The 17,955-nt window shown below is 42.1% G+C and overlaps 1 protein-coding gene across 1 annotated transcript in view; it reads right to left on the bottom strand.

The window, feature by feature from the left end:
• The window catches only part of ESYT1 (extended synaptotagmin 1), a 95,912-nt gene that overhangs the window by 76,762 nt on the left and 1,195 nt on the right, over positions 1-17,955 (bottom strand). The window lies entirely within an intron of this gene.

Raw genomic sequence — 17,955 nt, 5'->3', positions numbered from 1 at the left:
GATTGTGGGGAACTTGTTATTGTAGTCTGGCTGAAGCTGAAGAGACAGGTAGTGTGTTATCTGTATCTGACAGAAGGCAACTGAATAGGATTCAGATCAGGAGAGAAACTAAACACAGGTCAGATAAACTCCCTGAACCAACAGTGCAGAGTGTTATTGGGCAGGAAGATAAGGACTGGAATGAATTGTGTCACAGGGATCATCTCCCTCATCAAACCCTCCCCCCATCCATCTCCATGCAGGATAAAGAATGCTGTGTACTATTGTGTCCTTGTGAAGGAAAAGCCTGTGGTTGTGTATGCATAGAAGCGTGCTGCTAAGAGATCTAATCTATGCTGAATTATGCTACTGGAGAGACTAATACTGTGCCTTGTGAAGAAACTACTGTATTGTTACTGGAGCCAGTTGCTCAAGAAACTCAGACTGTACTGTAATGAAGATTATTGCTGTAAAAACTCTGAATTGCACTGGCCATGCTTCAGATTAAATTCCACTGTTAAACTGTTGAAAAAGACTCTTGTCAGATGTATCTGGTCAGCAACTGTATCTATCGTGTGCCTAAGAGAAGCTGAAGCCTATGGTCGCCCTGAGTAGCGGTTCCCCCAGGATTCCAAAGAATTCATGAAACCCGTCTCGCCCTATCTGAGCCTAGCGTCGTGCGTGTAACACATGTTACAGTAATGCGCACTGTCAATCATCTAGTAAAGGGTGGAGTAAGTCTGAAACTGGGAGGTGAGGCAGTGGAAGTGCACCATCCCACCCAGAGCACTTCTAGCTTAAATTTTCATATTATTTCTAAGGTTGATTCTTCTACAACAAAGCAGCGTTTTTATTTAATAAAAAGGCACGGATGCAAGTGTATTCTTATAATCTACACATGTAATCAGTTTGAGGAATTTGGTGGGATGGGAGGGGGGGGTAGAATGAGCAGACAATCCCTTTAAATGGTGAAATTTTACAAAAGTAATGCTGTGATTCAGACTTAGGACAAGAATCCATGAACTTAAAAGTGGTTTTCCAATTTACAAAAGTTGATTTTAAATCCATAGATTTTGGAATAATAATAACTTCCACAATTGAATGTGTTAAATAAAATGTTCTTGTGAAGAGATAATCTTATAAATGTTCCCCTGCTGTGTAATGGCTGTGTCTGACCGTACAGGAACATGGTCTGATCAGATCACATCTCCTGGGCAGGGGAGGGAGCAAAAGAGTATACAGACATTACAGTATGGGATCACAGCTGATTCTTTTTGTGAGGTAAAACTTTTCACTGTCTGTTTTACTTCACAGAAAGAATCAGTGGCGATCTCATGCTGTAATATCTGAATACTCTTTTGCTTCCTCCCCTGCCCAGGAGCTGTGGTATGATCAGACCATGTTCCGTACACGGTGAGACACAGCCATTACACAGGGGCACGTTTATAAGATTATCTCAGCACAGGAACATTTTATTTAAACACAACCAGTTGTGGAAATTATTATTATTCAAAGATCTATTGATTAAAATTAACTTTTTTAGTGGGAAAATCCCTTTAAGTTATGAAGACTTACACATACTGCAGCAGGGAGAGCAGGAGGATCAGTATCTGTTGGCTTACACTGTGGCCTACCCGAGGCCGTAACCATACATTGATCAGCCACATCAGCGGTCATTTAATAGTCTGCACACAGACCCATCATTAATAGATCTTTCTGTGCACATTGAACGTCATTGTTCTTGAGAGCACATGTCCTGTTTTCAGCATTTTGCTAGTTCACTCATCAGGTGATTGGTAACCTGTTTACACTGCCTGATTATTGGGAAATTAATGCTCCTAGGAAAGCACATTCACGATAATAATCGGCCAATGAACGATAAATGCCAGAAGTGTAATGAAGTTGCCCAACTGCAAGTACAGTTTACAATACATAAAGCAATTTTCTTTCAAATTATCCTTCTATTCTTCTGATCATGATGTCCTACAGTCTAAGTGCAGCATTAGTACATAAGGTTTCACTGACGGTATCATTCAAGATCTGCACAGCAGATGTGTTGCACTGTTGCCTTATAGCGCTATCTAAATAAAGACGCATTTTTTGGTTGTAGGAAACTTATAACTGGCAGAAAACAGGATCTGTTTATGTATTACTTGGCATGCACAAGTGTGTCACATTATCACGATCATAAGAACTGTTGTGTAAGGAGGAATAATAAGCGTTTTATTCCGCTCTGAAGCAACTATTCCATCAAGCATCAAGTTCGAAATAAAAAATTTGGTGAAAGGTCCTTTTTAAACAATTTACAGTTTAAAGGGAACCTGTCATGAAAAAAAAAAACAAAAAAAAACTAAACCTGCAAATATGGGGTTAATTTGCAGGTTAATAGACTTCTGACATCGTCCAGCCGCCGATGAGAGCCCCTCTGCCAGGAGGAAATTAACTTTATTCCTCCCAGCACGATTCAGCATTCAGTTACGCGTAGCGGCGACATGGTTTCAGTCACCGCTCTGTGTATAGAGAACAGCGGCTATAATCACACTTTCGGCACTTACTGACAGCCCACTCAGCATTAGGGCTGGCTGTCAGTCAGTGCCGGGGCGTGGTTACAGCCGCTGCGCTCTATGCACAAAGCAGTGACTGAACGCCGAATGCTCCCAGGAGGAATAAAGTTCATTTTCTCCCGGCACCAGGGCTCTCAGTAAGGTGGCCGCATGGTGTCAGAAGTCTATTAACCTGCAGACTAATCCCATATCGGCAGGTTAATTGCATTATTTTACATGATGGGTCCCCTTTAAATAAGTTTTCTCCCTTTATTTATTTTTGGGGTACAATGCTTTATCTAAAAATCAAAACAAAAATCAGTCTCTCTCACCCCGTCACTCCAGAATTGTCTCTGAAATTGCACCGATCTTTGTTCATGGTGATTTCATGACTACAGAATTAGTGACATCCACCTCGCGATTGACTGGTAGGGGCCACCTGCGGTAGTTGTGAGGTCACCGCTGTGGTGTCAAAGACCAATGGGCAAGAGGCGGAACGAGCGGGGGTAAAGAAAACAGATTCTTATTTTGAGATGGAGCCTGCACCCTAAAAACAAAAAAAATTAAATATGGAAAACCCCTTGAGGTTTCTTCAACGATGGAGCTTCACTTTACACTATTTCACAAAATGTGCAGAGTCACAGCCATCTGTATAAGAAGAAAACTGTCGGGGATGAGTCAAGGACAGGTCCATTTATTTTTCCCTTTTACATCTGACTGCTGCTCTGGCAGATGGTGAAGCCGATTGAACAGAACAGCCCGAGACTCATTATCTTACATGTATCATGGAAACAGCACTGCAAACTAATGAATCAAGACCGGCCGTAAGCCCTCCAAGCCGGGCAATGACAAAACATTGTTATAAGACAACGACGAATACAGAACAGATCACACTGAAAATCAGGCTGTGTCTGTGTCCACACGGTCTACCCTGCTTACCAGCATCCTTCGTAGACAGGTACATATGGGTACAAGCAGAAGGGGATCTGTTCAATTCAGTCTGCAGTCAACACCAATTACATATAAGAAAAAAAAAAAAGCAATTTCTTTTCCAGTGGATAGGATAATACAGCTTATGCTCTATATAGACAATGAAAAAAAATAGAAATTCTGTATCTGATACAGGATGATTACCCCCCTTACTATAAATTATAGGGCCATCAATGGTTACAACACTTCTAGAATTGCAAGGCATCTAGGCAGCGATTTTACAGGACTAGATCAAGGTTATTTTTTTCATTTTTATGCAGGACGTAGATAAGCCCATCAATGTTGGCCTTGTAAGGTAGGGTGTTTGTCCGCATGGGGTGCACTTATATAGTGTAGGGCAGCCCGCCCATATCTAGTATGGGCGCCACTAAAAGGCTGTAAGCCAGACACTGTGCACTATATGTGTGTGACCAGCGCCCTATACAATCCTTATCCATTTGCATTTGTGATACTAGGCAATCCCCCCCACCCCCTACATGAATTGATAGGTTTATGACTGGTTATTCAATGTTTTGCACCTGTGTTACCTCCGCCTTTATCATGGGGGCCTGCTGCATCCTATAGTGCATTAGTTTTGTGACCCGAGTTGGTATATACAACTTTTTTTTTTTCTTATTTTTTGTCCTTTTGCTGTGTTTACTAGATCAAGGTCCCATATGATGACCGAATTTTAGATAATGTACCTACTTTTCTTCTCTTCTGTCTCCTGACATGTTCCTAAATTAAGAAATGGGTCACTCCCTAGGTCAACATTGCAGCTTATTTAAATTGAGCAGAGCACTGAATACTATTGCATTGTTTGTTAAATAGAAAAATCTGCCCATGCAAAGCCTTTCTGGCAGAGAGCTGCTTCTGCTGCGGGCAGCTGCCATCTCACTAAAAGTGTCAAATATTCCTTCCGGAGATAAGAATTGAGCAAGTTGTAAGGGCGAGTCTTATGTTAATGATATTTTAAAATGATGTCAGTAACAGGAAGATGTTAAATGTTAGTTCCAAGCAATATCATCTGCAAGCAGAAAAATAAGCAATTCAAATATGAAGGTGCCTATACTGCACATATAACAATTCCCTAAAATATTAATGTATTATATGCCAAGGATTAGCAGGGTAATGCTTGGAATTAAAACTCTAGGGAATAATTGCCATATTTAATGCTAGACAACGATGTGTACAAAACAATGTGATTAGTACAATACGGCATAGTCTCTGCCGGCTCCACTGCAAAGCTCAGCCCAAGTGATGCATCTACTGCATTGCAGGCATCTCCAGCTCCAGAGCATGACCACAACACTCCGCCTATGGGAGGGAAATGTTCATTTAGCAAATGCAGCTAGAACGTCAGCATCAATAATTCACAGATTTCCATTTCCCTGAAGTATAAACGTTTCAATATAGCAAATCGCTCTTTTGCATCTACCCAGCCATTAGACCACAGAAGCATATTTATTAATTCTAGAACGCTTGTAAATTGATAGAAACATGTTATACCACTATTTTCCTGGTTTATTAATAATTAATGTCACTTAATATAAATTCTCTCTACTAATATGTCAGAAACATCATTAATTGTCAAGCAGACAATCTAAATTAGCAAGTTTTGCCACTCCCATATTGTGACCCTGCCAATTTCCATAAGAGCCCCTAGCACTAACCAATGTAGATTTGTTAATGCCTTCCAACTGATGTACACCATGGCCATAAACCCATCATTGCAGGTTACCAGAACATCAGCTGTGAGATACTTCTACAGGGTCTACTGTAATGTAGTGTTAACCACATAACGGTTACAAGTTCCCTAGAAGTGCAATAACTACAGGCATCAGTCATTATATGGGTAAATAAGATAAGGTCTAAAGGGGCAATTACACAACAAAATGATCATAAAGAGTGTTGTAAAACACAATACAACTGTTTCAAGATTATCTTGCCGTGCTCATTTATTGGTTAAATCCATCGTTCTCATCAATGTAAACAGGACTCGTACTGCCAAGAACAATGGCATCGTGTGCGCCCTAAGTGACCTAGTATAGATCGCTCAATAAAGACTGCTGGTTGGTCTGTGTAAATGGACCTTAAGGCTACCATACACAATTAAAGTTGTCCAAACACGCCAACTGTAGCATGATCTGTCTACCATTGGCTGTAACCTATAATCATCAACATTAACAGAAATACACACATGAAATAGATCACTCTGTTTGTAATGACTCTATATAATATATGAGTTTCACTTTTGTATTGAAGAACTGAAATAAATTAACTTTTTGATGATATTCTAATTTTGTGAAAAGCACTTGTAGGTTGTTGGGGGACAAAAGGATCCAACATGTTGAGTTTAATCACCAGATCCTTTAGTTTCTCCAAGAGATAAGCCACCTTTAGCAGCAGTTTACCCCCCTCTCCCCTTTGAAAATACATTAACGCTGAGCCAACCAGAGAACTTGTGTGTGTGGGGAATGTGAGCAAATAGCTGTCGGCCAACAGACATCTAAGGTCACCTTTAACCACTTGAATAGTTTGCACAAATCATGAATTCTTAAAATGTAAAGAGACCCAATAAACGGCATGTCCCCTCTGACTTGTCAGGTGCTATGGTCAATCCAAATAATCATGGTTCACACATAATCACCCACTCTTTCTAGGAGCCTCGTCCACCTCCCCCACATAGCAAAAAGCATCTCCTGAATATATGTCTATGTAGCATACTGTACATGTGAAATACCAGCCATTGTATTTTTTCCCTGCAGGGGGTAAGATATTATTAGACTGAGTTAACAGATCACATTTTTCTTCACATTCAGCTTATCCTTGCACCAAATGTATACATAGGCTCCATCCCATCGGAATAGGCCAAAGTGTCCTTTTTGCATTGGATATTCCGACACGTAACGGAATACCTTTAATTCACTGCTGCTTTTTCCTATACAGATGGACACAGTAATAAGACAAAAACCATACATATACAGTGCATCAAGGTATACTTGTTTGACAATGTAAGTTGATATCCAATTGGGGAATTAGCTGCCAAAAAAATATTTCTCAATGCAGTTTTCAATTACATGTTTTGTAAGATTTTTTAGGGTCCCTTTAAGAACACACGTTTTTTCACTGGGTTCATACTCTCCAAACCACGGGCAGCATGAATCAGAGTCTGGCTGCACAAATGCAGCCAGGTATATCTTTCTCAAGCGTTTTGGCATTTCAGACAGGGTGTACTTTATAGCTCCCAGCACCGCTCTAGTTAATTGACAAGTCTCTCGCTATGGGACACACTAGCAGCGCTGTGAAGTGCTGGCCAGGGACAAAGCAGACTTGTCTCATCTGTGGCTAGGGTCCCCAACTGGTCAGCAGGTCTTTATTATCTCACCCGAGAGCCGCATAATGTAGGAAGAGACCCTGATTCCAACGATGCATCACTCAGAATACTGGCTGCAGCAGTTCTGCCACAGAGTTCTTAGATGTAGGAAGAAGCAGAGCTGAGAAGGTATCCCTGCCCCCATCAGACTATCTACACTGTATATAGACACTGGGCTGCTCATCACAGGAGGGGGGGGGGGGGGGGGTCAGTCTCGCTGTCACCAGTCCTGGTCCAGCAGTGATCATATCTCAGTGATAAAACCTTCATTGTAAGTAAACAAAAGCACATAGCTCAATAAGTGACACATCCCTGAATTCAGTGTTTTAATCCTTTACAACACGCTGTCCTCTGATTACATGGAAAAAAACTGCTGACAGATTCCACTTAAAGAAATAGCTGCCTGCCATCATGCATACAGGCTCTGATTAATACTGCCCGCGGTTTGGGCGGCATAAATCATATTATAGGTCCTTTTTAATAAACCAACAGTGCTTTATAGTAAAGAAAATTATTCAGAATTCCTTTCACAGTAAAGTTATCGAAGCAACCTCAAACAATGCAAGCCTTAAGATTGTGATTTTGGAAATGATCCTTTAAAAGCAATGTGGTCTTATAAGAATGTACATATATATTTATTAATTTGTGCCAATATAAATCAATTTCAAATCTGACATGTTTTTCATATATTACTGCTCAAAGGATGCCCCTTCAGGCATCACTGGAAACATTCTGGTATAGTTCTTCTGGTCGCGGTCGATCATACATTGTATCAGCTGGCATCCTGCCAGCATAGCTTTGCTCTGGGACATCTCTGGAACTGAGCTGCTCCTATGACGGATGTAGTCACAAAGTGGTGGAGCCTCATTCATTTCCGTGCAGTGCTCATACTAGGCAGCAGTGGTGCCTAAGTGCTGATAACTAAGAAGGAATAAACTAAGAAGGAATATACTGCAGGAAGAGGCTGTGCACAGAGGGGCCAAGTAGTGATATAATGCAGAAGGGGGCTGCATACACAGGCGGCTGAGAAAAGTAATATACTACAGGATGGGACTGTATATAGAGCGTCTGAAAGGTGTAATTCTACAGGATGGGTTGTATACATGGGGGCTGGGAAGAGTTTAGCTGTGTTTGTTGATAGATCAGTGAAGTGAAATTGGAAATGCAGTTCTGTTGATGCATATAGAAGTGAGGGATTCCCTGCACTCTCATACATTTTTATCTTGATTCTTTTATTATCAGAACTGTTTCAGCCCATCCAGAGCTTTCAACAACAGTTGAAACTGCTGAAATGCATCCAGTTCTCATAATAAACAAATCAAGATAAAAATCTATGCAAGTGCCGAGATTCCTTTAACTCTATATTGTCTACTTTCCACATGCACCACCGATCGTTTTGGAACTCTTTTGATGCATATGACAGAAGATCATTCTCTGCCATGTGCATAAACAGAACACCTTTTGCAGTTTCACATCAATGACCTGTCAGTAGCAGGTAACAACCACTTTGTGCTGCCTAGTAATTACAAGCTCCACTGTGGAGAAGTGCAGGAGTGTCGAGCTATGCTAGAAACCAGCTAACAATTATATAAAAACACACAGGCAGGTATACTGATGTAGATGTTAGAAGATAAAATCAGCCAGGCAGAGTACTATACAGGAGCATAGACAGAATATTACACTTAGTTTAGCTTGATAAGTCCGAGGTGGGGATAGTCAGGAGCACACAGGAGAGGGAGGAGGGGGCTGAAGCTGAGGAGAAATAAGTGCTGCTGGCAAATGTAGTTTTAGCAGTGTGAGAGTACGACCACCATTCAACTATGTGACGCTCTATGCACAGAGGGACAGACAAGTGAAACACAAAAAGTACAGGAAAGAAACAACATGTTGGGCTTAGTCTGTATATTAGTAATAAGTCTGCAAGTAACCCTTTAAATAAATTAGTATGTCACACACTGTTGTTTACGTTCACATCGTCACGTTTATAACTGCACAACAACTCAACTGCAGCTGTCAGACTTTAAGGGTATATGCACAAAATGTCTTTTTCAGGCAGTTCCATCTGTAAAGTGCCCAAAAAACACTCAAAAGAATGAACATATGTATTCCTACAAAAAAAAAGCCTTGTTATTCAGATGCTCAGCCTTGTGAGCGTCTTTTGAACGCTTTGGGTTTCCAAACAGACGTCAAACAGTGAAAAGTGAGCTGACCATTCTTCAGGTATTTTCCGCTCAGAAGAAGCGCTATACTTTACAGAACAAGTCAATGGAAAGGCTCAAATGAAGCCTGGAAGATGCCCGGGCATCAGTTGGAGTGTTTTTTTCAATCTCCTTTAAAGAAGTTGCCACTACTTTCACATTGATGCCCTATCCATAGGCACCGCAGGTAAGGACTTCCATCTGGCGGCCGCCGGCACCGATAACAGCTGATCGGCGGGGGTGCAGCATGCGGGACCCCGGCCGATCATACATTGATGCGGATAGGGCATCAATGTGAAAGTAGTGGACAACCCCTTTAAAGTTTATAATACCTACTTGGGTAGTACGACATTCCTTGTAGCAAACACTATGTACAATGAGCCAAAATGCTTACAATCCCACAATACTGTAAAGTGCAACATAATCGCTTTTAGGAATGTGAACGTAACTTTAGGGCACATGAAAAAGTAAACCAGTTATTCAGGATATATACAAAACAAACACGAGTTTGGATAAAATTGATTTGAATGAAAAATAATAGAAATATCCGACAAGGATCAAGTTCATTTGGGGCTGAGACATTACATTCACCAAGAGAATCATTAGGAAAGCACACAGGAAAATTTATCACAATAATTTAACCGTTATTTACCAAAATATGATGTTTAGAGTTCTCAATATTTATATACAGTAAATATCTTTTCACAGTACAATTTATATGCCAAATACGTCATTAGCGATCGGAATAATCTTCAACGTATTTTTGTATCAGTTGCTCTTAGAAAAAGAAAAAGCAAAAATGAGAATATACACCAGTCTGGTTAAAAGAAACAAAGCAGTATTGTTATAAAATATATATGTATGAGATGACAGGAACAAGAAGAGAAAGATTCCAGAAGAGATTCCATGGAAAACTGAACAACAAACAGTGCAGGGGTAATTGTATCCCAAAATAGGCTGTGAAGAGAATTCCACATATGTTACATTCTTACTCTTTAAATGTGTACAGACAAATGATACACCCCCATATAAGAGATTGGAGACAGTCAGCAGACAGAATGCCAGGCTTTTTTTCACTAGCCCAATATACCTATAGTATGATTAGTTCTGGAGGGGGGGCATCTGGGGTCCCTCTGCATCATCCTATATAGAAATTAAGACTTACCTCCTAATCAACCTGATATCTTACAGGGAAAGCGCATTGAGGCAGTAACATAGCATTGTAAACATGTACTCCTTTTTATATTAACGAGGTATATTCTATTATATACTGCCCGCAGTCTGCCAATGTTATTTTGTTAATTGGAATTTATATTTGTATTTGAAATCAATGGTGCTATAAAAATAATAATTGCCATTTTGCCTTGTCTAGCCTTTAGGTGTCTCATTAGGGAATAACAGGGTTTAGCTTATGTTGTGTGGAGGTGCTATTATGCAATTTTAGGGACCCTCTTGTTAATCATCTTTATATGTATACTTTTGTAGTCTTATTTGGGTATTTTAATGGAGTCCATCTAATAAAGAATTACTAATATTTAAAGGGGTAATTTTTCTGTTGCTATATCCAAGTGGGTGTTATCAGACAGTTTTCACTGGGGGCGAGTACTTCTTCGCCCTGTATGACACTGACCAATCATAAGCAGGCGGTAACACTTGGAGGAAAGAAGAACAAGCCCCCACAGCACAGCTCAGAGCAGGTTTTTCAGTGGTTGCGATATAATCACACTTAGGTCTGCTGTGCTCGATGTGGACTAGCACTGCAATGACAGCAGGCTGCCATTACATCTCACACAGGAGCAGTTATGTTATAGGCTACTCCTATGTGACATGTAATGAGACCCTTCTCTGATCTCACTGAAGAGTGAGTATAAGTTGCCTGAACACAAAAGACATAAGTGAGATCACCGGCATCTCTGGACAGGCAGTACAGCAGAGGTGACAGTACTAGAAGAGAAGAGCAAGTAGAAGAGTTTGTATTGTGACACAACTAAACTCAGCTGTGCCTCCCCCCTTCCCTACACAGAGACCTTATTTCAACAGGTGCTATTCATCTGTACTTTCTAATCATGCAAGAGGTTAGACCAGGAGATCATACTGTCTGTCATAGATCTCACAGACACAGATATCTGCTCTAATAGAGAGGTGAAGTAATACAGGAAAAAAAATATTTTATTCCACTCTGCAGCCAATATTACATCGTATGTCCAGTTCTGTCCAGTTCCCAGTTCAACATGAAAAATTTGGAGAAAGGTGTTAAAAATGAAACCAGTAACCAGGGCTGTGGAGTCGGTGTCCATTTTGGTGGAGTCGGAGTCGGTATAAAATGGACCAACTCCAACTCCTAAAATATATAATAAATTGGGTACAGTAGTTCAATGCAGTTTGTGGAGAATATTTTTTCAAAAGCATTTGGGAAATTTATGAAATGTCCTATAAATGTCTGTCCTATTCCTGATCTAAGGGTCTAGACTTTTAGCTGAGATTAATCTGTGCTACAGTAAATTTATCTCAAACATGAGCCATGTATGAGGGAGTCGGAGTGGTGGAGTCGGTCGGAGGTTTGGCTTACCGACTCCACAGCCCTACCAGTAACACGTTTTTTTTTTTTCATTAAATAGAACTGTTCACCTTTTTTCATTCGGCTCAGCCAGCCCCCTGTTATTTCAAACCTGGTTTATAGGAGGGGGCTGGCTTGGCTACTGAAATGAGTAGTCAGCCAGCCCCCTTCACAAACTGTTTTGGCCACGTGACAACTATCATGTGCCCAGTAGAGTACTGGATGTTGTCAGGACATGGGACCGGAGCAACTACCAGAGAATCAGGGCACCCAGCATCCAAGAACTAAGTCATATTCTCTTTTAAACTAATTTGTTTTATTTCTTCTTTGAGAGAGATGCCATGAATAGGAATTTCTTTATATGTTCTCCATATAGGTCTAGTTAATTTGAAGTAAATAAGTGACAGGTTCTCTTTATAGATTTTCCTGTGCATGGCTACTGACAGAAAACTTCTGGCAAGGAAAACCGAATTATGAAAAAAAAAAAATATATATATAAGGATCACAGTGCTAATCCTGGAGGCCTCCAGAGAATGTGGCCACATATGTTGCATACTGACCGATTACAACTGCATGCTTAATGCACAAAAATAGAAAATGCATCTTTACAACATAAAAGTGTATATCGAAGAGCTTCTAATTTTAGCAGAGATGAAGGATGTGACTACATTTAGTGATAAAAGCCCCAGTCATTAGTCTTCGTGTCTTAGGGGAACCAGCTCCATAGAGATGCACAGAGGATTGTAATAATAGTCTTTCCATTGAATGTGACGGCCGGTAATGGAGGCGCGGGCAGTTTTGTTTGCTTTCCCTCAGCTCTTCACGTATGACAGGAATGTGACTCAGAAGATGGGGGAAAAATCTGAAAAACTGCCAGCAGAAACAGAAGTCCATAAATGTCCATGTGAGAAAGGTTTTACAGTCCCAACGACAATTCACAGACAAGATGGATTACAGCAAAGCTCGGCCTCTGGAGCTGCACGAAATATCATAAGGGAGGTCTAAAATGAGATCTCAATGTCCTCCAGCCATTACAGGAAAGGGACAGGATAGTTTCCTCAGCTTCCTCCATGCCGAGTCCTAAAAGTGTGAACGATTATCTTCCACACATTATAAACATCACTGACTGTAAAGTTAGAGCCCATTTAATAGTCCTTTCTTGTTGAAGATAGTCAGAATTAGTTGACAAGCGGTATACCGTCAGGTGTACAAGGTCACGGAAAAGAAGGGGAACCCGACATCAGAAAATCGCCTATTAACCTAACCCCATGTGTCTGCAGGCAATTACAGGATAATTACAATAGTGTTTGTACCTAAACTATGGCGGACTCTTCAAAGCGATTACCGCAGAATTCTGGTATAAATAGCTTTGAGGAGTTATAACATTTTTGCGTAATACTGGGTTGTGCAATTTTTTTCCCCCCTTCACCATGACAGCACCGTACAGAGAGAAAGCATAGTCTCCAGGAACAGGAAGCCTACAGAATAAACAGGCGGCACCGCTCCTTACGCCTCAGTGTGGTTTCCTGTTCCTGTGAAGAGGAGACCTACAGCCCTGCGGGGTGAAGATGGTGTACCTGGGGAGACTTCTTCAGGGATTGCAGGAGGCGCTCCCAGGGTGAGTGGCCAACATGGAGTCCTTGGTCCCGTCTACTCCAGTGCATGCTGCCTCCCCGTCTTTCCATGTGGTAGCTGGAATAGGGAGGGGACGCCGTTCTGCTCCCAGTGGCCACTTCTAGGTTCAGATGTCAGGGCGGTATGTGAGGCACGATGACATGTGTACGCTCTGCAGGGGATGGCATGGAGGCGCATGCACACAGTCAGTCGGCCGCTTCAGAGTTCGGAAAGCATGAGCAGTGCTCGGATGATTAAGCACAAGGTGGGGAGTTCTGCCTCTGAATGGACTAGCCCCCTCTGTCACTGTGGAAACCACATACCGATCCACCCAGGTCATCAGAAATATCAGTAGCTGTAGAGATCAGAGGAGAGACCTAGTTCATCTACAGTACCAATGCCTACCCTATGTATTTTTTATTTATTTTTTATCACCCAGAGTTTTCACAAAATAAGTAGCAGAAAAGGCATCTTATGTAATTAAATGGGACTTCCCAAGTGAGGTGGATACCCTTCTACAGCTGTGAGATTTTCACCTAGCCTACACCTTTCCACCTTTTCCTCCAGTTGTGTTGAAGAAAATACGTGGGGAGGGAGACAGAGTCAGGCTAATTGTCCCCTTTTGGCCCAGAAGAGCCTGGTTTACTAGGCTGAGAATTATGTTGGTCTTGGACCCTTGGATACTACCAGATGTTCCCAGTCTTCTGTTCCAGTTGTACATCCTCAGGTTCATAACCTACACCTGACTGCTTGGAACTTGAAAGGAGATTGATCGGCCAAGGGGTTCTCGTGGGACTTGCTTTCAACTTTCCTTCTAAGTAGGAAAAAGGTCATCTCCCTTAAATATACAAAAGTGTGGAATAAATTTCTAAAATTCTCCAGGCAAAATCTGTTAACAAAACAAGCCCTCTTATGGAACTGTTGGGAGTTTCTACAAAAAGGCCTTTAAAAAGGGCTTTCCACTAGAAATTCAGGTCTCTGCCCTGGGGGCTCTGTTTGATCAACAGATCGCTGACCATCCGTGAGAGCAGAGGTTCATCAAGGCTTACTTTTGTTCTAGGCCGGTATATGGCCCTAGAATAGCTCCCTGGGATCTGAATCCAGTTCTGAATGCCCTTACACAAGACGCCTTTGAGCCTATTTTGTCTACCAATATTAGAGTCCTCACTCTGGAAACTGCCTTATTAATGGCCCTAACCTCGGCTAGGCAGGTGAATTACAGGCCATTTCGATCAACCCACCCTTCACAACTATCCTGGAGGACAGGGTAATATTAAAGCCTGGCCCAGCTTTTCTACCGAAGGTAGTCTCCAGATTTCATAGACCTCAGGAAACAGTCCTCCCTACCTTTTGTGACAATCCAAATCTCAGGGCTAGTCTTTCATTCCTTAGATACCTTAAAGTCACAGGGTCCAGGCGGAAGTCTTCTTTCATGTTTGTTTTGTTTCAGGGCCCCAATAAAGGTAAGGCAGCTACCAAGTCCACCATAGCTAGGTGGGTTAGAATAGCCATAACCTTGGCTTACTCTACCTTGGGCCAAGTTCCTACTCAGAATATTAATGCTCATTCTACAAGAGCCATGACTACCTGCTGGGCGGAAAGCGCTAATGCTTCCATTGATCAAATCTGCAGAGCTGCAGTCTGGTCGTTCCCCTCTACCTTCTTTAAGCACTACAGGTTGGATCTGGGGCATTCTGGCATTGAGAGAAAGATCTTTCAGCGGTGGTCCCTCCCTAGGGATTTGTTCTATTTTAATCTCTCTGTATGGTGCTGTCAGGGTGAAAGGAAAAGATGATAATTACTTACCGGTAATTTATTTTCCCGACCCATGACAGCACCGTGCTAATTCCCTCCCTTATGTTTCTCACATTTTAGTTGCAATAATGTAGTTTTTGTATGTTCTCCCGGTGTTTGTATGTGTTTTCCCCCACACTCCAAAGACACACTGATAGGGGATCTAGATGGTAAGCCCCAATGGGGACAGTGATGCGCTGTGGAATTAATGGCGCTATGTAAGTGACTAAAATAAATAAATAAATGTTGATGTCTTTACCAATACGGCCACCTCTTATGCTCTGTAAACACCCTGAGGCGTACGGAGAGGTGCTGCCTCTTTATTCTATAGTTTCCTGTTCCTGGAGGCAGATGCTCTCTCTCTCTGTACAGTGTTATCATTGTTTGGGAAAATCAAATTACCAGTAAGTAATTATCTTTTTAACTTGCAGTTTTCATGCCAATTTCGCCCTGCTCCACTAACATGGATGACATAGCTCCTCTAATTCATTATGAGTTGTGGCGTATTTTTAGCAAGAAATCTTACTCCAGTCCTTGGACTGGAGTAAGATTTGTGGCGAGGTGCACGCTATTTGTCAGATGCACCTCGCCATGAATGCGCCTCTTGATGAATCAGGAGCTTCTGACTCCAACAAGCCCTCTCATGAAGACCAGCATTGATCTTGATGAATCGGGGCCCAAGTGCTATAGAAAAAAAAAACGTTCCTTAGTGAGTGTGTGCAAAGCAGTTACCTCAAATTATTGGGGCAGTACATTATACTGGCAGAGTCATCTTTTGAAAAAACACCCTCCAGCCAGGTGACATCAACACAGATGTCTTTGAAATCCAGTGTATACATTTGCAGAATCTGGGCTCAGAACACCTGGAGGTTGGGGTCAAACCTGCACTGTCACCATCAATCTTGAACAGACCACACTGACCTAAAATGTGTTCCATCATGGCATCTAAAATAAATAAAGCGCAGTATTCAATATCACTTTTCTGGTAACATTTCCAGAAGACATGACAAAATCTGAGTTGTATCCTAAGATGCTCATGTGAACTCAGCCTGAAATCAACTTGCCATGCCTACAGAAAACGTGAAGTTTCTTGCTTGTTTGGTCCTTTCACATTCCCAGAACAGGTTCCAAGTAAGACCCTGACTATGTGGACCCCCAGAAACAAACCATCAGTATAGCAAAGGAAATTAGATGGGGGGAAACGTTATTTATCACAGTTAGTTCACACGCTGCAGAAAGTTGATGTAATTGTCCCATTTGCAAATTTGGCAGTTTTGGACTAAGTATACACTGCATAAAGAAAATGTGGTTGAAACAAAATAATAGGACATGTAAGAGACTAAGTAGGGCTTTCAGGTCATCACAAGGCAAGATTGAGAACGTTCTGTGGTGCCAGAAAACCTCCACATTCCTCCGCTATCACAGGACTCCATTGTGGAACGTGCCCATAGGATTACAGAAAAGGAGAAAGTGGAGAAATGAAGACTAAGTATTTGCACCTTTCTTTTCTCCTGTTATTGAAGATTTGTTACAAGTTGACATATTGTATAGCGTGTGACTGTCACATCAAAGGAACTGACACACAGGACAAAGCACCTTCATGCTTAAAGGGAACCTGTCATGTGAAAAAACACTAATAACATTCATATATGGGGTTAATCTGCAGGTTAATGGCATTCTGAACCTGCCCGATACCGGCACGTGGACCCCCTCTGCCAGGAGTGAATGAACTTTATTCCCCTGGCAGCGTTCGGGATTCAGTCATGGGGGCAGCGCCGCTTCAGTTACTGCTCTGTATATAGAGAGCGGCGGCTGTAACCGCCCCTGACTGACAGCGAATCAGCAATAGGGCCGGCTGTCAGTCAGGGCTGAGGGTGCGGTTACAGCTGCCACTCTCTATACACAGAGCAGTGATGGAACCCGCACCAGTGCCGTCCCCATTACTAAAACCTGAACGCTACTCAGGAAGGGGGGTAGAAAAGGTAATTTCCAGCAGCAGGGGCCTGAGGCTAAGTTCCCACGATGCAGAAATGCTCCGGATTTTTCCTGAGCGTTTCTGCATCTCCCCGGCAGAAAAAACGCATGCGGATTTTACATGCGTTTTTCCTGCCAGGGACAAGTGTAAGTGAAGCGCTTTGATCATGCGATTTTGCATGCAGGTTGTCAAGCGCTTTCCAATCGATTTCAGCATCACTTGGAAAGTGCTTGTCAACTTGGTCACACTATATAAATCCATGCAACCGGCATGGATTTATATAGTGGGACCAAGTTAGTTAAAAAAAAGAATAAAAAAAAACACATTATACTCACCTTCCGATGGCCCCCGGTCTCCTTATCCGATGCGTCCGGTCTTCCCGATGTCTCGCGGTTGTGTAAAAGGCCCTTCCATGACGTCATTTAGTCATGTGACAGGTCATGCGACCGCTGACGTTGGCGGTCGCGTGACCTGTCACATGACTAAATGAGTCATGGCAGGTCCTATTAGACCATCACGAGCTGCCAGGGAGCCAGGATGCATCGCTATGGAGACCGGGGGCCATCAGAAGGTGAGTATAATGTGTGTGTATATATTTTTTTTAAAGGTACTATGGAGATCATATGACCCTCTTCTCCAGACCCAGGTACCAGCCGCACATTGATTCGCTTAATATCCGCATGTGCACATGTAGTCATGCGCATATTAAGCGATTCAATGGCCACAAAAACGCCGCGATTACGCAAAATAATTGGTAGTGCTGCATTTTTTTCCGCAATGATAATCCGCAGCAGAAATTTCCGCAGCATGTGCACAGCACGTGCGGATTATCATTGGGGAACAATGCAGACCTTCTACCAAGCGTTTAAGTATCGGCAACGGAATTACCACTGCGGAAACGCTTAAAAAACACATAGTGGGCACACAGCCTAACTCTGGGCACCAGGCAG

The sequence above is a fragment of the Phyllobates terribilis genome, unplaced genomic scaffold (assembly GCF_046119375.1).
Source record: "Phyllobates terribilis strain yellow unplaced genomic scaffold, ASM4611937v1 Scaffold_2__4_contigs__length_985480577, whole genome shotgun sequence".
Classification (NCBI taxonomy): Eukaryota; Metazoa; Chordata; class Amphibia; order Anura; family Dendrobatidae; genus Phyllobates; species Phyllobates terribilis.
This window is presented reverse-complemented; position numbering and strand designations above follow the sequence as displayed.